Source organism: Fukomys damarensis, unplaced genomic scaffold (genome assembly GCF_012274545.1).
Source record: "Fukomys damarensis isolate Sample0158 unplaced genomic scaffold, DMR_v1.0_HiC HiC_scaffold_3, whole genome shotgun sequence".
Taxonomy (NCBI): Eukaryota; Metazoa; Chordata; class Mammalia; order Rodentia; family Bathyergidae; genus Fukomys; species Fukomys damarensis.
In genome coordinates, this window is record NW_022900915.1 from 34,496,782 (window position 1) to 34,517,013 (window position 20,232).

The 20,232-nt window shown below is 36.6% G+C and overlaps 1 long non-coding RNA gene across 9 annotated transcripts in view; it reads left to right on the forward strand.

Moving 5' to 3' along the window:
- Positions 1 to 20,232, forward strand: part of LOC104871329 — a 114,124-nt gene that overhangs the window by 29,575 nt on the left and 64,317 nt on the right. For all 9 annotated transcript variants that reach the window (XR_002025789.2, XR_004518617.1, XR_004518622.1 and 6 more), the window contains exon 4: positions 739 to 823. This is a non-coding gene — a long non-coding RNA (uncharacterized LOC104871329). The remainder of the gene's footprint in view (positions 1 to 738; positions 824 to 20,232) is intronic.

A 20,232-nucleotide genomic window follows, 5' to 3' on the forward strand; every position in this document is an offset into this window, starting at 1 on the left:
AAAAAAAAAAAAAAAAAAAAAAAATTCATATTTAGTATTTGTCAAGTGGTTTCAAAGCAATTAATTTAATTCTTCTTTAGTGGCAAATATATATGTAAATGAAAGTATATAGTTTTCTTGATTAAAAACTCAAGAAAATTCATGGGTTAGGCATGTAGCTCGGTGGCAGAGTGCTTGCCTAGTCTGTATGACGTTCTGGGATCGATCCCACCCCTGCAAAACCAAAAACCAAAGCACAGAAACCCTATTCACTCACATTGTACTTATTTCAAAAGGTCGTTATTGTTTTTTTTTTTTTTGAGAATTAATATCTTTATTTTATTTTGATCTTGAGTTTATTGGTGCTTTTTAAGTATACAGTAGAGTTACATTGATCATTGGGATCTTGTACCCTTACATGACAGGTCTTGGTTCTCATTTTTCCCCCTTGTCCCTGCCCTCTCTTCACCTCTCTACCCTCCCCTATTTATAAAGACTTTGTTTCCAAAAGGTAGTTATTCTTGATAAGTTGTGTGTGTATAGCATTTTGGCACATTTAATTATGTGTTGAGTACAGTAAGGAAATTCAGAAAGTAATTCCTGAATTTAAGTCTTCAATAACAAATGACCTTTTGAAAAGTGATCCTTCACTGTTTTATTCCTTTTAAGATATATTTTCACAGTTTAAAAAGAAATATACTTGTTATAGTTGTGCTCATTAATAATTTGTGAGAATTAATTAATTAATCTATTTTAAAGGAATCACCAAAATGATCAAAGCAGTAGCCTTGGGGATTAGTTCAGACATGCCCGAGATAATGGATTTAATCAAGGACATCTTCAGGTAAATGCCTTATGTAAGGTTAAATTCTGATTAAAACAAGGACTGGGGTTTTGAAAACGTGAATAAGTAAAAGATTGTATGATTTTTGTTGTATTCTGATAAAACTTTGAAAGATCTAGGGCATTGTGGCAGTTGTAATTAAGTTTTAATGTTCAGGTTAAAAATTAATGCTTTTTCTCTCTTCAGTACAAGCCTTGGCTTACCCCACTCTTTAGTTCAAGTATGACTGCTTTCACATTTCTTGTGTTAATACTTTGGTGACGTGCGCAACATGAAAGTGAATTAAATGATTGATGATTGCTACATAATCCAAACCTGATTTCAACGAGTCAAATGTTACAGTTTTGGCTTAACTACAAGCAGAGTCTGAGACTCATGGTTTCTGTGACAACTCAAGGTCAGGTGACCTGGATGTGTCTTGCCAAGCTGTTCCCGTGGAATAAATGGGCTGTTTGTAAACAGCACCGTGGAGCATTCTCTCACAAGATTTCAAGTCCACAAAGTATGAGGCAGCTGGGCAGAGGGTCAAAGGTGAAAGGTAATAAGCCACTTTGGGCCCGTTCGTTTCTGGAGATTTTGGCTGCCTTTCAGACCGAGGTCTTGGAAATAGTTCACACAAAGGCCTTCTGCCAGCAGACTACTGAGAGTTGGCTCAGGCAGGATTCTATTGCAAAATCCTCTCTCCTTCTTTCTCTCTATGTCTTAGTGTCTGAAACTTATAAAAATGCAAGGAGTTTTATGAAAACCAAGCCTATAAATGAAACAACAAAATAAACTTATGTAGTATATAAAATAATTTAGAACTATTCCCTTTAAGGACAGAGGTCCAAAGCTTAAATTTGTTATAGTAAATTCTTGCAAAATTGATTGCAAAATACGTTAGAAAAAAGTATATTGAAGTAACAAAGAAGATTAATAATACTGGCAAAAAAACCCTTGGGTCAACTCTAGGCTTTTGAAAGAGGCAGTATATTTCTATTCTACCCGAGCCACCAGACACTCTTTATAAACTATCTGCTGAGATAGTTTAATGAAGGGGCTCATCTACTAGTGTATGTTATGATATTGAGTTGAATATTTGTTGTGTATTATGAGAATAAAGAGTAGAACTAGTCTTCTTCAGCGTTTCTTGTCTTTCTTTAGACTTACTGAGGTTGTTACTCTGTAAAAAAAAAAAAGTAGATACATTTCCCTCCTTTGACATTAGAGCTTGGCTTCCAGGGCCTTCTTTAGTTGCTTGGCTATTTATTACATTTGTCTGTCTTACTAGTTTGTTTTCTCTCTCCTGTTTGTGCGCTACTACTGAGTTATGACGATCTTGTTCGGTTTGGATTTATTTTCATCCCTGGATATTTAATATTTTGTTAATAAATATGTAGGGCATTGGAATATTTTTTCAGCCCTGGGAATCCAGGACCTTTGCACTGTGCTATATCCCGGGCCTTTTGTTATTTATTTATGTATTTATTTACTGGGTCTCACGAAGTTGCTTAATTGTTCCGCCTGGGCTCACCTTGTGATCTTCCTATCTCACTCTCTCAGGGGGCTGGGATTACAGGCCTGTGCCACTGCATTTGTCTTAGAAATTCTAAAAGTAGAAAATGATGAGGTGAAGCTCCGTGAAAAGATAGTAAAGAAACCATTGCCAAACAAGAAAGCACGAGTCATTTGCTCCTTTAACTGGAAATACATTTCTTTGGGATGGTAGCAGTTACAAAGAACCCACCCTGTTAAATGGGAATATTAAAACGTGTCATTTAAAACTTTCCTTTGAAGAAGGAAAATTTTTTTTTGGTACTGGGAATTGAACTCAGATCCTTGTGCTTGTGAGGCAACGGAACCACTGAGCCAAATCCCCCACCCATGTCTTAAACTTTTGATGCCATTCAACACTGCTGCAATATGAAATATTATACACGTATTGGTAAACAGGGTTCTTTTCTATTTTTCTCTATACACGTTAAGTTCCTTTTCCTTCATTTATTTCCTTCCACCTTACTACAGTGTGTTTGACAATTAGAAAATGGCAAATTTTAAGATCATATATTTTAAAAGTTTGAGTACTTACTTCCTTTTCTCATGTAAGAATTCCCACAGAAAAACTTGAAAAAATATTTACTACTTAAAAACATTGAGACAACCTTGTGCAAGCACCAAAGTTCTTTAAATCTGTTCTCTATTAATTTTAGAACTTTAAATGTTTCTCTCAGCTCCAAACTATTATACATCTGACCAAATCTTGCTTCCAGGACTACAGAACTCTGCCATCAAATACAGTGCTTCCATCATTTTTTTTGTGTGTGGGGGAATGCAATGTTAGAAAGTAAATCAGGATGGTGAGGCATGATGTGGGTCATTAATTCGTTTTAAGAAGAGGCAGTGAACTCTGCCCCACTTGGGTGCCTGGTCTCTCTTTGCCACTCTTGTTCATAGTGAAGTCATCCTTGGTCTTGCTGTTGCCCCTTGAACAGGAGGCAAAGACGAAGCTGATAAGCCTGAAAAGTTCAGCCTCTCTCCAGCCAACAGAGCAGCCACAGGGCCCTTGGTGGAAACAGACTCAGGCTCTTGGCATAGAAATCTGATCGAAATGACTATCTAATAGCCTCAAGTTTTGGGTGAGAGGCAGGCTGTCTACTCTAAAAGTACAGAAATTGAGTTTAAGTCTGTCAGTTATGACTTTCGTCATTCACTGGGCAAATCAGAATGTTTGGGCCTCAGTTTTTATTTTTTAAAATTGGTTATAGAGCTAATGTAGCATTGAGTCAGTTTATGGGAAACCATATTCCATAAACTAGAAAGCCTATTCCACAAACAACTGGTTGGCTAGAAAGTTGTGATTATTTGTACAGATTAAAGAAAATAATACCCCCTCATAGCATACCAATTTATCATTTACATTTTCCATTAATAGTCCCATAGGATTACAGTGAGGCTAGAGCTTTAGAATAACAGAAGATCAACTTTGGAGCTGGGAGTGGTGTGTGAGCCCCAGACTCTAGCTGTTCTACAGGCTGAGATAGGACAGTGATGGAGCCTAGGACAGTGATGGCGAACGTTTTAGGGCTTTCGTTATCTGATAAAACAGCCTACTGCGACACAAGTGCCATAGGTTTGCCACCACTGGTCTAGGGGATCAGCGTGAGCAACATGGTGAGGCCCATATCTTTAAAAAATATCAGTTTTGAATTGGGAAACAGGAAACCTAGGTCTACAACATTTCCTTGACATGAACAATCTTTTTTTATTAGTACATATTTGAGGTATGCAATGTTCGCATTCCTTGTGGAGTTAGTGCATGTGCATAATACACCTGAATTCCTTTCTTCAACCCCTTTCCTTCTTCTCTTTCCCTATTCCCTCCATCTCTTGATCCATTTTCCTTTTTTTTTGTTTGTACTGGGGATCAAACTCAGGACCTTTTGCTTGTGAAGCAGGTGTGTTACCACTGATCTAAATTCCTGGCCCTCCACTTTTCTTTCTTTCTTTCTTTTTTTGTACTGGGAATTAGATATGGGACCTTGTGCTTGCAAGGCAGTCAGCGGCACCACTGAGCTAAATCCCTGGCTCTTCTCCATTTTTCATTTGAGAAAGATCTGTCTCCATGCTGTGAATTAATTTATTGAAAATTGGCCATCACTTGATTAAATGATTTACTTTGGCCTTAGTTTCCCAAGAAAAGAGAACTGTAGGTTCTTTCAAGAAGCTTTAAAGTAAAGAAAAAACTTAATTTTTTTGTTCAATCTCTACTTCAATTAAGGTAATTGCCAAAATTTTAACTATTTTTGTAACCCAAGCATTACTTAGACAGTGGTCCTAATAGAGTTGAAAGTTCTTTATCCTTTATTTTTCTCTTAGCAAGTATGAGTTGGCATTTAGTTCCTTCAGGTCAGTACTGGGAGTGATAATTTTTGTGAGCTTCATGCCTTTAATGTAGGACTATTTCAGGAAATTTTACTTAAAAAATTCCTCCAATAATAGAAAAAAAAGTGTGATGGTTAAATTTAGTTGTCAACGTGATTGGTTTGGGAAGTGCCTGGAGGATTAGTAATACCTACTTCTGAGTGAGTGTGGGGGTCATTGAGGCAAGACCCTTGGGTCTGTATGTAGTCCTTCACCCCTACCTCTTTGGCCCTGTTTCTCTTCTCTGCTGCTGGTTGCCTTGAAGTGAGCAGCTTTGCCCTGCCATGTTCTTCTTCCATGATATTCCTGCCTTCGAGCCAACTGACCATGGACTGAACTGTTTGAAACTGTGAGCCAAGTGAAATCTGTTAAATTTCAGATGTTGAATATTTTGTACCAGCAAAGGAAAAGCTGATTTATACAACCACATTTATGAACTTTCATTTGCATTACTGAGAGACAAATATATTTTTAAAAACATAATTCAGGCTAGCCAGCATATATTGAAGATTATACATAACATATATTCTCCTCTTCTGCCTCCTTCATTACCCATATTTTATTTTGAATTGAACTCAATCAAAAATAAGAATTATAGGGCTGGGGATTTAGCTCAGTGGTTCCACCTCCTGCCTTGCAGATACAAGGGCCTGAGTTCAATCTCTGGTAACACACAAAAAAAAAAAAGAAAAAAAAAGAATTATGCTATTCATTTTTACTAATAGTTGTAGTTTCTCTAAGAGAGTGAATTAATTAAAGCCTCATTATTTAAATTCATAAACAGTATAGAGCATGGAAAATTTGCTATTTATTTATTTCTCTTTCAGTGAATCCAAAAGGTAACTGATTTATGTTTTACCTTATCTGTTTATTGATGAATTGTTGCGACATTTCCAAACACTTGATTTTTTAATTTGCACTCTTCATACGGTCAAAGAAATATAAAACTCACAGACTTTTTCCCCCTAACTTAGGTCATGTAGAAGCTTTATTTTTATTGCCATAGAAGTAGTGTACTGCATCTTTCTTGTATTGCAACTCTCATCATCATCATCACCTTTTGCTCATTTAAACCATTCCCCTCATTTTGGAAGAGTGGAAGATTATTTTAGATTCAGTGATGTCTCCATCATATCTGATGCTACTCTTGAGAGACGTTGTTGGAGTGTATAGACCGAGAATCTGATCCTAGATTAAATACATTAATCTGGGTTAAAATGTTCTTAATTTAGTATGATGAATGAAAGAGAACATTAATTCAATAAATCAATAAAATCAATTTCCTTTGTTTGGTCTTATTAAAATTCCATTACTTTTTTGGAATGTTCCTTTGGATAATTGACTATTATCTCTGTGAAAATGAGACTAAAGTTGATGGCTTTTTCAGTAAATTTGGCATTCTTTAAGAAGAGCAGATTATGAAGTTTTCACTAACAAAAAAGTGGAGTAACCCCAAAAATCTATTTCCAAGCTTGAAAGACACAAAAATAGACAATTATACTTGACTACTGAAAGCTAAAATTTTAAACAGTTCTGAGGATTGAGCATTGGAAGCCTTATAATAATTTGTAGTGCAGTATTATAGGTTGACCATATTATTCTTTTTGTTCTATGTAGTTTACATGGTGTTTACTAGATTTATATATGGCTAAGATAGTGTGAATTGTTACTTTAAAACTCTATGATTCCAATAATTGAGTCTAGCTACAGTAATGCTCAATTTCTGTTTCCATAAATAGAAAAGATTTTTCAAATCTCTACTGGGACAAATTCAATTTTTACTGAGTCATCACAGATGAGTAATATTCCAGAAATTCTTTCTCTTAGTTTAGATTTCTTAAATGTTATTTTGTCTAGTTTTTTCAAACACAGTATATTATATTTTAAATGCCATGTTGAACAAAATATGTAGTAGCAGTTGTTGCCTCAAGAATCATAATACTGTGGGTAAAATGATCAGCTTTGATAGCAATCCCCTTACAACCCAGTCCGATTTCTTTACTACTATCATCTTCCACTGGTATGTAAGATGGTTTCATTTTGTTCTTATATACTATCAAAGATACTTTCAAAGTGCATATAACTTAATCTTGTCTGTCATATAATCAGTGATCTCTAAATATTTGAGGAATAATGAACAATTTTACAAAGGTATAATTGTCACCATTTGAAAGACAAACTGAAGAACAGACAGAGAAAAATGTATTGTCTTAGGACTAGAAAATGTGGGTTGATGTGCATTTTGAAATTGTTTGATCTTTGGAAAATCTCTGGCCTTTCCGATTTTGCTTTCTCATATGAAAAGTGGAGATCTATTCCCCAGATGGTTGTAGGGAGGACTGCATGATGTTATCCATGTAAAAATGCTTTCCAACTATAAGGTTGCATGCAGATATAAAGCTTGGGTTACAGTTTTCCACACTACTCATAAAGGCTATCATTTGAATGACATTGGAAAAACGCATTTCAGTGCCCTTTCTGTTGTTTTCATACATTCTGGAGTCTAGAGATACAAGATCTACTTACAACTAGGTCTGAGTCACACTGCTAATACTTATTACATAAGCAGTTTTGCAAAACCTTTTTCTCTTGAGCCCAAACCTCAAAAGTCATTTTATGACCTTGAATAATAATTTAAAAATGGCAGGTTATGAATATTCTTTTTATTCTTTCTCCCAGTTGAAATTTCTTCACACTTGTAAACTATGGAGAGGCATATAATAGGTCACTGAGAAGGTCTTCCTGCTTTAACTTGATTTTCCCCAGAATGTAGAACAAAAGTCTGGTGACTGGTTTATTTGTTTTATTCGTCTTGGCTGAAAAGAAGACTATAAATAAACTTGATTAGTTATGACATTTAACATTTTTGGCATGAATGTATGTGATATGTTTTCTGATTATTATTGCCGGTGACATTGTAAATCTATAAGAAAAGTAAGTACATCCTTTTCGAATTTGTTTCCCTTTCTGGGGAGGTCTTTGAGAGTCTTCTGCTATTACATAGTAGAATTTTTTTGTTGTTGTTTTAAGTACCTAATGCAATATGCATTGGAGTAATGAGTTTATACTGTGAAACCTAAAACAAACAAACTTGCCAGAATTAAACCATCAGAGAAAGTGCGGAGATGGAAGCATGTAATCAGATCCACGGTCTATGATCTATGATCCAGGATCACAGAGGACGAACAGGCAGCATCACAGGTGAATATCTGATTTGGTGGTGCTTTTCTTCCAGGGCAAGTCTTATCAGCTGGGGAGAACTGCTCTTTTCTTTGAACTAAGCTCTGGTTTCTCTGAAATCAGTTTTTGTACACCCAGAGCTCCACTCCATAATGCCAGCACAAACGTACTTCAGCAGCTGTAGGCCACTTGAAAGAGTTAGCAAGAAAGCATTAAGCCATCACTTACTCCAGTTTAGAACCCCAACCATGATTCCAAAAAAGAAATTCTGGAAAATTTGGAATAAAAAGAATAAGACTGAGTAAATATACTTTATAAAAAGTTTTTGTAAAACAATGATGTGAATTAATAAAAACACTACATTTTACCAGTGAGAGGTACAGGAAAATATTTCCATTCTATTCTCCTGTAACAGACTACAGAATGGTCTGTATTAACTGTGTAATTAAGTGTCTCCACAAGCAGGTTTATTGTGTAGTCTGGTGTAAGCGCCACTCTAGTGACTCTCTTGTTGACTAGTACAGTGCACGTGGAAGAAATTTAATAATTGTAAAGCAAATAGTGAGACCTCTTTTTTAATGGCATGAAAGCCTCAGATTATTCTTTCCTAATTTCTAGACTTCCCAAAGGTGTACTTCTGGTTATCAAGCTCATTATGGCTGCTACACATTTTTGGTATCGAACTTTACTATTTGTGGTGCAGTGAAAAGATGAAGTCAGAATGTTTGCATTATGATTTGGTTTCTGCTCATTCCTTTCGTGTCTCTGACGATTCATTTAACTTCTCTTGACTTTAGTGTCCTCGTTTATAAAAAAGGGCTAATAGTACTTACATAACTCACAGGATTATGGTGTAGTTTAAGTGAGAATTTATGTGAAAATGCCTTGTCAATCATAAAGTATTACTGAATAGACCACCTAAATACTTGCTTTAGAACGATAAGTCATATAAGGAGTAAAGAACAGATGCAAGTCCTTCATCATTATTTCTCTTTACCTAACATCGGTATGACAGACACTAGGCATAATCTTTTTTAGGTAGGGTGGGAATATTTTAGAAAGGTTGTATGCTTTATCTATTATAGGAGAGGATTAGAAAGAAGTTAAAAGTTGGATGTAGAAATCGGCTCTTGTATTTCCATATATTTAAAATCTTTAGAATCTAGTTAGCCTAGAAAATGCTCTGTGTGTGTGTGTGTGCACATGCATGTTTATAGTTCATAGACGCACGCATACTGCATGTTATACACACATTTTGTCTGAGTGTGGAAAAGTACTGCAATAGGCAACTGAAAGATCCTTGTGAACTGAAAACTTTATTTATTCACTGAGTTTTTTGGGCAACTTTTTGTGCCAGGCACAAAGCAGTTGTCTTTGCTCTAATATTTGACCATATGAAGTATGAAAACTTGGCCATTAGATAGTTGGATTCATAGTTATCAGTTTTCGTTTATATCATGAACCTTTTTAGAAGATCCTTAAAATCCTCACTGGATATAGTTATTGTTGGGGTTTTACTCTGTGTTCAGTTCTATTAATTTAAATTTAATCATAGATTAAAAGGTGAAAGTGGTGTGCAAAAGATACGAAAATGATATATTTCTTGGACACACAGCTGTTTGTTGAAGCATTTTGGGAGGGGGCATCATTTCCATTCAATCACCTAATCATTGAGGTCAGATTTTTGTACAACAGGCCAGAGAAACTTTCTAAAAGTAAAGGAAACAATGAGTATTTGTGGTTAATATCGTCCAGTGATTAGCATGTATTTACGATCCAGTCTAAACCAGATACTGTGCTAGACAGAATAAGTAAAAAGAGATATAGTTCCTATCACTGATTATAGTTATTGGAGGAAATAATAATTAGTAAAATAATTTCAAAATTAAGTTTAACACTAAGACAGTCATAAATAATAAGAGAAAAGAAGTAGTTTTGTAAGAACCTACAACATTTGAGAGAAATAGAAAAAGTAAGTACATATCTGAATGATAAAAAGTGGGACACTTAGTAATCAGAAACAAAATTATCATATGTATCTTACATATCAGAGTTGTAGTGGTAAGAGTTTTGATAATATTATGGGTGGGAATTTTCCATTTTCCATTGGGGAGATAATTTTTTTGACATAATAAGGAATTATTTGAAATAGATTATATAAATAAGATTAAATGTAAAATCTAGGGCATTAGAGAAAACCCCTGAAGTTTCATTTTAATATGTTTAGAGTCAGTGTAATAAGTCCATATGCAAGATTACCATCTTTTTTACACATGTCACTTTTTTTATAATGGGGTTCCTTCCTCTTGAAAAGTAGGAAAATAAAACTCTTTGACAACTGCTCATACCATTATTTGAACTGTAGCTCATAAGAAATTAAAAAAAAACATTTAAACAAGATTTTTAATGATGTGTCATGATAATATTTTTTCCTTTCATCTTTTTTCATAAACAAGCCCCAAATCTAATCTTAAAGTTCCTTAATATTAATTGGTTGGAATTTTTGATCCCTAATTATACTGTCATATGGTGTTAAAATCTGCTTCTCCAAGTATTTAATTCAATGCATCAGCAAGAATTGCCTCAACTGCTGGTACATTGTTTTCCTTGCTTAAGTGGAGTAAAAACAATATGTCAATAATATTTACAGGAGCCGGGCATGGTGGTGCACGCCTGTAATCCCAGCACTCGGGAGGCTGAGTCAGGAGGATCTCTGTGAGTTCGAGACCAGCCTGAGCTACATAGTGAGTTCCAGGTCAGTCTCAACTACATAGTGAGACCCTGTCACAAAACAAACAAACAAACACAAAAACAAACCCCCAAAAATAATATTTACAGGGCCAGGGATTAAGCTCAGCAGTTCTGCCACCTGCATCGCAAGTAGAAGGTTCCAAGTTCGATCCGCGATACAAAAATTAAATAAATAAAATTTACATTTTTACTAATTGCCGGATGGCAAGTATAAATAATGCAAAGCTTATACACATTCAGCTTTACCTTAATTTGGGTTTATGAAGGAAATTGGCTAGACTTTATGATGGCTCCTCTCACTTTGTCACTTGTAGAGCTCCTGGAATGAATTTCATTTTTGTTGTTATTTTTCTTTTGGTACTGAGGATTGAACTCAGAACCTCGCACTTTCATGCACCACTGAGCTAAATCACCAGCCCTGAATTTCATTTTTTCATTTTTTAATGGTAAAAATCCTTCGGTGAGTTGAGAGGTGAAAGAAGAAAAATGAGCTCTATGTTTTAGTCGTAACTATAGTGTAACATGTTAATCTTTCCTTTTTGTTTAGTCATCTTCAATTTGGATTTATTAAAGAGTAACAATTTATTCTATGTTTAGTAGTTGATATGGAATACACAGGACTGGATGCTACTAGAAATGCCATCTGAAAATACATGTTCAGTATCTGCTATCCAAGATGCTTAACATCAGAGGCGTTTTGGATTTCCAACATTTTAAAAATTTTGGAATACTTACATATATACAGTGAGATATTTTGGGAGAAACAACCCAAGCCCAAACACAAAATTTATTTGTTTCATCTACACTTTACATAGGTAGCCTGAAAATAATTATATATAATGTCTTCAATGTGTCAGTATTTTGACTGTGACCTATCATATGAGGCCAGGTATGAGATTTTGCATTGTGACAACATGTTTGTGATCAAAATATTTGGAGTTTGAAGTGCTTTGGACTTTGGATTTTCAGATTAGAGGTGTTCAACTTCTATATATTTATTTTACTTTCTCTCTCAATCCTTGCACTTGTACCTTTAAGTAGCTCTGTATTTAACATCCAATAGTGTTATGCTGACACATAATAGAACATGAAAGATAAGATGAGTGTTTCCAACTACATCGTAATTGTACGCTGAGATACACTGTAATCCTATTCTTCAACTCCTGGCTAATGGTGGCCTCCATGAAGCCAACTGTTGTAATTAGGATTAATGAAGCAGAAAATGCTTTTTTCCCTCTTTGAGTAAGGAATATTCTGTTCTCTTGCATTTTCTGAGCTGGAATTTCCCCCTGTGCTAAAAACAGTTCTTATTTTTAGAAAGAAGAACACTGCCACAGCAAAGTTGGGAGGTTAATCGCGGGAGACGTTTGTTCGTGATAGTAGGCTTCTCCAGAGAAATAAAACCAATAGGATCTATCTGTCTCTCTATCTGTTTATCTGGGAAGGTATTTATTCTGACCAACTGGCTAGGAGGCTCTCTGGTCTGCTGCCTGCAAGCAGGAGATCTAGCAGAGCGGGTGGTGTATTTGTAGCCTTCCTCTGAATGCCTGGGAGACGGGGAGCTGATGGTGTAAATCCCAGTCAGGTGACAGAAGACGCTATTGGTCAGACCGAGAGGAAGCAACTGTGACAGTTTCCTCCTTCCCCTGACTTTTGTTCTACTCAGGCTCTCAGTGGACTGGGTGCTGCCCAGCCACACTGGCGAGGGGAATGTGCTCTACAGCGCCCCCACTCCAAATGCTGATCTCATTGGGGTCTCCCTCGACGAAGCAGTGCTTAGTCAGAGCAGCCTCTGGCCACTCAAGGTGACACATAAAATTGTGCATTGCATTCATTTAAGTTCTATGCATGCTTTATGAAAGGTGATAGAGGTCGGGAACGTCTCCGTAATTTTGCTATGAAATAAATGAAAGGGAGATAATTATTGTCATTTTCTGCCATTTGTACCACAATCCAAAATAACTTCACCCAGAGCCTCCCCCCTTCAGAAGTCATGCAGGTCAGTCAGAATAAGTCATAAACAATCAGAGTTCCTGCCTCTGAACTGGACATCTCTGTCACTGAGGGATGTAATTAAAATTGTATGGACCAGTAGCAGAGAGAGACCTAGTCCTTCTACATTCTCTGGCTGGGGAGAAAACAGTACATCGTGATCTCAGCCACAGCAAAGATCTAATCTTAGAAATGGGAGTGGTTGTATTTGCCTTTCTTTTCAAGATCTTCCACACTTGTGAAATGAGGCACAAATACACATTAGGACTATGTATATGTTTTGGATTTCTGTCTACACAAATATGCAACTTACATAGCGAATCAGTTTTCTACTTGAGGGTCTTGGGGTATCCACAATCAAACAGCTTGAGGACTTTAAATGTTGATTGTAAGACCCATTAAAATCACCACCACTTGGTAGGTAGGAAATCTCTCTGAAAAGTGGACTCTTTAAGAGCTGTGGGCCTCTAGCTGATCATATAATTTACATCCTTCTTTCTTTGTCTGTCCCTTCTATGGACAGCTAGTAGAGTCAAACAGTAGCAAGGGAATTTGGATTCTTGGTGTGTAGATTTTTTTAACACTTTGATATGAAGGAATGATGGTTGTCAATAAGTTATTAAGTGTATATTTGAAGGAAGAAATGACTCTCAATTAAAAGTTCTAAATTTTAAAATTTAAAATATTCTCAGAGATTGTCGAGCTCACTGTATAAAAATGGAAGAAACTTCAGTAAACAGAACACAGAAAATTACCATGAATTGATACCAGAAAGTTAGTAGACACTTCCCTGACCCCAGTCCAGTGCTATTTTCAGTATTTTAATCTATTTTCAATAGTTCTGATTTATCCATAAGATAAACTTACAGTTCTTTCCATTTGTAATATTTAGAATCTAAGTAAAATAATATGTTGTTGAAATATGTTTGATGGTCAAATTAATTGTAAAAAAAGATCAGGTAAGGGCTGAGGATTTAGCTCAGTGGTTCTGCCTCCTGCCTCAAAAGTGCAAGGTCCCAAGTTCAATCCCCGGACCCTTCCCCCCAATTACATAAATTAGGAACTCTACAAGCGCATTAGGTTACCTTTTTTGCTGTGCTGTATGCTTTTCTCAAAGCTCTGTATGTTCATCAAGACTACACATAAGCTAATGGTTACCCTGTGGTAGCTCCACAGTTATAATAATGAATCAAACCCTGTTTACTGTCAAAAAAGTATTTAAGAGGATGGGGATGTAGCTCAGTGGTGCTGTGCCTGTCTGGCAAGTGCAAGGTCTTGAGTGTTTGGCGGAGGAGATTTAAATATTTAAATGAGGAAATACATCAAAGAAACTGAAACTTTTAATGTAGGGCATACTAGAAAAACTAAATGGAGAAAGTTTTCAAACATATTGAAAAAAGAGACTAACCAATTTTAACAGTTTTGATTTTAGTGCGTTTTTGTTGTTGTAAACCAATAAAAGTTCAAAGCTGGGTGTGATTAAACCTATAATCCCAGCACTTTTTTTACAAATTTTTTTGAGACAGGGTCTCACTATGTAGTTGAGACTAACCTGGAATTTACCATGTAGTCCAGGCTGGTCTCAAACTCAGAGCAATCCTCCTGCCTCAGCCTCCCAAGTGCTGGGATTATAGGTGTGCACCACCACACCCAGCCAATACCAGCACTTGGGAGGCTGAGGCAGGAGGATTGCCTCCAGTTCGGGGCCAGTGTAGGCTACATAGTGAGTTCAAGGCCAGCCTGAAGTACATATGAGACCTTGTGTCCTTGTCTCAAGGAAAAAAAACAAAAAATCGCAGAAACTGAGTTCCTTCACATCTTATTCTGGTCCACCTCACTTCTCCAGAGATAACCACCACCCTAAGCTGGCACGTACTCTTCCTCCATGTTTTGTATTTATATGTGAGATAGGTGTATACCTGATCTGCCGATGCAGAATCTGCTGTTTAAAGTTAAATGAATTAAAGTGAAATGCAGCGCAGTGGCCACGCCTCCCTCCCGCCTTTCCTCCCTTCCCTCTCCTCCCCTCCCTTCCTCTTCCTCCCAGCAAGCCCCTTTTTCTCGCTCCCTTCCTCCCTCTCCTCTGCCCTCCCTCCTTCGTTCCTGTCTTTTTTGATAATGGAAATTGAACCCAGGGCCTTCACGTTGAGCTACAGCCCCAGCCCTGTTTTTACATTTTAGTTTTGAGATAGTCACGAGTTGCCGAGGCTGGGTTGACACTTGCCATCCTCCTGCCTTGGCACGGCAGAGTGTGGGGATCACAGGTCCACTCTACCATGGCCGGCCACACTCAGTTTGGTATGAGCACTAATCACACTGCAAGTCTCAGTACCCGCAGATGGCTAAAGGCCACCCTATTGGGCAGTGCAGGTACTGAGTGTCTTCATCATTTCAGAAAGAGCTGCTGCACACGTTGTTGGCAAATTCTTAAACTTCATGTAAACTGTATTATACACAGGACTCTGGAGCTTGTGCTTGTTTCTCTGTTCAGTACAATGTTTCTGAGATTTATCTACAGCGATACATGTAGCACCCTTTCCTCAGCATTTCACTGCCATTTATTTACTTATTTACTTACTCATTGATTTATGGACGTTTAGTTTATTCCGAGTTATTAAATGTTAAAATACTGCCGCAGTGAGCACTTCTATGTTTATTCCTTTGCACTTCATGTGTGATGATTCTTTAAGTGTGTCTTTGTTAGTTGTGATCATTACCAACTTTGCAGGGTATTGCTCAAATCATTCTCCAATGCAGCACTGTCTCTTTGTGTTTCAATCAGTAGAGCCTAAGATTTCCTTTTTTGTTTACACTGGCTGATTCTTAATATTATTAGGCTATCACACAAAATGTTATTTTGATTTAACTTGTATTTTTCTAATTTGTAATGAGAATGAGCAACCTTTAATGCATTTATTGGGCATTTGGATTTCCTTTTCTATGAATTGCCTATTCACTTGCCTTTTTTTTGTTGTTTTAATTTATTTGTGGTACTGGGGATTGAACCCAGGGCTTTGCATTGAATTATATCTCCAGCCCTTTTTTAAATAAACGTGACTGAGAGAGTAGGGAAGGTTAAATGAGGGAAAGGTCCATAAAAAGAATTAAGATGTGTTATGTGCATGTACCGACTCCTCATGATAGATGCACTCATTATTTACTGCAAACATGTACTCATGCAAAGAAATAAATAAAAAGTAGTAAAAAGTAATAACTGAGTTGCTAAGTTATTCAGGCTGAGCTCAGATGTTCAGTCTTCTTGCTTCAGCCTCCCAGAGTGCTGGGATTACAGAAATGTGCCATCATGCTGGGCTCTAGTTCTCTTCTTCTGAATTTAGGAGTTTTTTTTTTTTTTTTTTTGCAGTAATTCACTTTTAGTTTCATGTGCTGTAAATTTGTTCCATTTTGTGGCTTTTGTCTTTTGGTTCATGGTGTCTTCAAGTAGAGAAGCTGTAAAATTTGTCTCATTGTTTTCAGCCTTTACCTTGTAGGTGCATGCTCTTTCCATCTGGGGGAATGGTGGGAAACTTCCAGGAATCCAAATTTGCAGGGCAGCCTTGCACACAGCCATTAATAAGGAAGTTCTCTAATTCAAATTTGTGATTCCAGGGGCTTTTCTGAATTTTGTGGGTTTTGTGTTTGTGTTTCTCTTATGCTAAAAATGTTTGTTCCTGGTGACATTACATGAAGTTATGTAATCTTTGTGTGTTGACATTACAATACCAATGGCATTTGAGACAATACAGCTACTGGAAACAGTTTACAGCTTCTTTGCAGTTCTCTTGGTCTTTGCTGAAAAATTTACAATCAAATTACTCAGAAGTCACTTGAATCATTGCTCCCTGTGTGTTTAAGCAAGCTACTTGATACACAGGTGAGTTTATTTCATTATACTTTCAAAGTGGGGGAGGGTTCTTTTGAAGTTGATTCAATTTTGTTTAATAATTATGTTAGAAATTTATATAGTTTATATAGTCTCAGAGTAACTAGAAAACCAGGTAAATTTGGAGATGATTGGCTTCTGTTTTTGTTCCTTTATACTCTTCTTTTCCCTAACAAATTATTTAAATAGCTTATGTTTTATCTTTCATTTTTACTCATTTATTTATTTTTGGTACCAGCAGTCCAGCTCAGGACCTTGCACTTTCCTGGCAGGTGTGATGCCACTGAACTACATCCCTGGCCCTTATTTTTATTTTATTTTTTTTCAGCTTTAATTGAGTTTATTGGTACATTTTAGGGATACAGTACAGTTACATTCATTGTTGGGATCTTGTTACCTCTACATGACAGGTCTTGATTCTCATTTTTTCCCCTTACCTCTGCCCTCCCTTCACCCCCTCCTCCCCTCCCCATCTACAAACACTTTATTTTCATCTTTTCATTCTCTCACATTTTTTTCTTTTCCCTTTTTACTCTTCCCCTACCCATCCCACCTTCCCTACACCTTTAGCTCCTTTCTTCCCATTTCTAAATGTCAGTAATCTTATTAGAATCTTATGCATTGTTGCAGAATATTCACACCAGGGAAACTATTCGGTATTTACACATGTGTGACTTATTTATTTCACTTAGGAGTATATCTTCAATATGTATCCATTTTCCTATGAATGAATCTATTCTCTCGCTCTTTATGGCTGAGTAATATTCCATTTTATAGAAAAACCACAACTTCTTTATCCAGTTTCCAACGGATGGGCAAATAGGTTGTTTCCAAGATTTAGCTATTACAAACTGTGCCGCTATAAACATGGGTGCACATACTTCTCTGTGATATGATTCTTTTAGTTCTCTTGGAAAGATACCCAACAGAGGGATGGCTGGGTCAAATGGAACCTCCAGTCCAAGCTCTTTGAGGTATCTCCATATTGATTTCCATAGTGGTTGCACTAGTCTGCACTCCCACCAACAATGGAGGAGGGTTCCTTTCTCCCCACAACCCCGCCAACATTTGTTATTGTGTGATTTCTTGATAGCAGCCATTCTTTGTGGGGTGAGGTGGAATCTCAGTGTTGTTTTCATCTGCATCTCTCGAATGACCAGTGATGTGGAACATTTTTTCATATATTTTCTTGCTGCTTTTACTTCTTTGTATGAGAAATGTCTGTTCATTTCGGATGCCCATTTTTGGATCGGGTCTTTATATTTGGGGGGACTGATTGTTTTGAGTTCTTTATATATCCTTGATAATAGTCCTTTGTCTGAGGTACAGCTGGTAAAAATTTTTTCCCACATTGTAGATTGTCTCTTAGTTCTGCTAATGGTTTCTTTTGAAGTACAGAAGCTTTTTAGTAAGATGAGATCCCAGTTGTTGATTCTTTCTGCTAGTTCCCGTGCTACTGAGGATTTGTTCATAAAGTCTTTTCCTATACCAATGTCTTCCAGAGTTCTGCCTAACTTACTTTCCAGCAAGTTTAATGTTTCTGTTTTAATATTTAGATCTTTAATCCATTTGGATTTTAATTTAGTGCATGGCGAAAGATAAGGGTCTAATTTTAATCTGTGACAGGTTGATATCCAGTTTTTCCAACACCATTTATTAAAGAGGCTATCTTTCCTCCACTGAGGATGGTGAGCTCCTTTGTCGAAGATGAGGTAGCTGAGTACATCTGCATTTGTTTTTGTGTCTTCCAGTCTGTTCCATTGATCCTCAGGCCTATTTCTTTGCCAGTACCATGCTGATTTTATCACAGTGGCTTTGTAGTATAGTTTCAAATTGGGAATTGTTACACCTGGTGCCATGTGACTGTTGCCTATAATGGCTTTTGCTATTCTAGGTCTCTTGTGGTTCCAAATGAATTTTTGGATTCTTTTTTCTAGTTCTGTGAAATATAGTGTTGGAATTTCAATTGGCATTGCATTGAATGTATATAGCAGTTTCGGTAGTATGGCCATTTTCACTATGTTGATTCTTCCTACCCAGGAGCAGGGGATATCTTTCCATTTTTTTATATCCTCTTCGATTTCTTTTTTCAGAGTGCTGTAGTTTTCAGTGTAGAGATCTTTTGTTTCTTTTGTTAGATTGATTCCTAGATACTTCATTTTTTTGGATGCTATTGTAAAAGGAATTTTTTCCCTTATTTCTCTTTCTGTCTGTCTGTTATTTGTGTATAGGAAGGCTATTGATTTTTGGGTATTCACCTTGTATCCAGATACTCTACTGAATCTGTCAATTAAGTCTAGAAGTTTTTTGGTGGAGTTTTTTGGATCTTCAATGTAGAGTATCATATCATCAGCAAATAATGATAGTTTAACTTCTTCCTTTCCTATCTTTATTGCTTTAATTTCTTTCTCTTGTCTAATTGCTGTGGCTAATGTTTCCAGAACTATATTGAAGAGAAGTGGTGATAATGGGCATCCTTGTCTTGTTCTTATTTTGATTTTTTAATGGAAGCAAATTTGTATTTGTAAAATTTGTATTCACCTTAGGTTAATAGAAGTATGCTACTCCCGGTTCCATCTAGTTTTTTCCATTTACTAATATCCCCTGGAGGTCACACCGTCACAGTGCACACCCGTTTCTCATTAAGGCTTGTTCTTATTGGACATCATATCAGCATACCTTGCAGGCAGTGCAAATTCATGACCCACACCCATCTTTAGGTTTTGCTCTTTTCCGGGAAACTTTCCTATCCCAGAGCTTCCCTGCTGCTGTCCTGAGCTGGGGAGCAAAGGTTTTGGTGTGTATATAAGCTCCTTCCTCTTTTTAAATGGAACAAGCTTCCTTGGATCATCTGAAAATGTTCTTCGGGTGTCTGTTATTTCATCCTCGCTCTCTACTTGTGCGGGCCCCAGCTGCATGACCCTGCCTGCACATAGATATCTTGTGCCTTTAGTTTTTTGTTTATGATGCCTGAAATTGTCAGGCTGTCACTTTATGTAACTTTGCCTTTGAGTACCCTCTTTGTTTTTGAAGTCTGGTTATTTCAGAGCTACATAGTATTTTTTTTTTTTTGTATGTGTGTGTGTGTGCATTTTATCCAGGATTTCTGTGTGTTTGGAGCAGGAGCAATTCACTTTGTCATGTGACCAGAAGTAGATCCACTGTATTTACTTCTGTCACCCGTGTGTCATCCTTTTCTGTAATTAACTAGATGAGGGAGTGTACCTGTGTGTGCACGAGTGAACACACACACACGCACACACACACACACATACACACTTCATGTATAGTAAATAATTTTATAAGATATATCTCATGACTGAAATTAGGACCTTTCCCACCAAACCTTTTCTATTTTCTTTGAAAAGATTGTTGATCTTCTTCTTTTCAGTATATTTTCATCCTTTCCTCTCTGCCTGCTTCTTCTTCTTTATATCAAAGAGAAATGTGTTTGAGGGTATGCAGGTCAGTTGATCTTAGCACTTCTTTCCAAAGAGCAACAAAGCCACAGGCTTTTCAACAGTAACTTTATGGTGAATTTACATTAAAAATAGAAAAATATTTAAGTACAGTTTGTCAGCTTTAAGGCAGTTTCTTAGTTCAGGGTATTTGGGTAAATTAATTCCTGTTGGTTTCATGCCCTTGTTTCACTTGTGTTCTCCTCTAACTTAATCTTCCCTGTTGCTTTCTTTTATACTCCTCT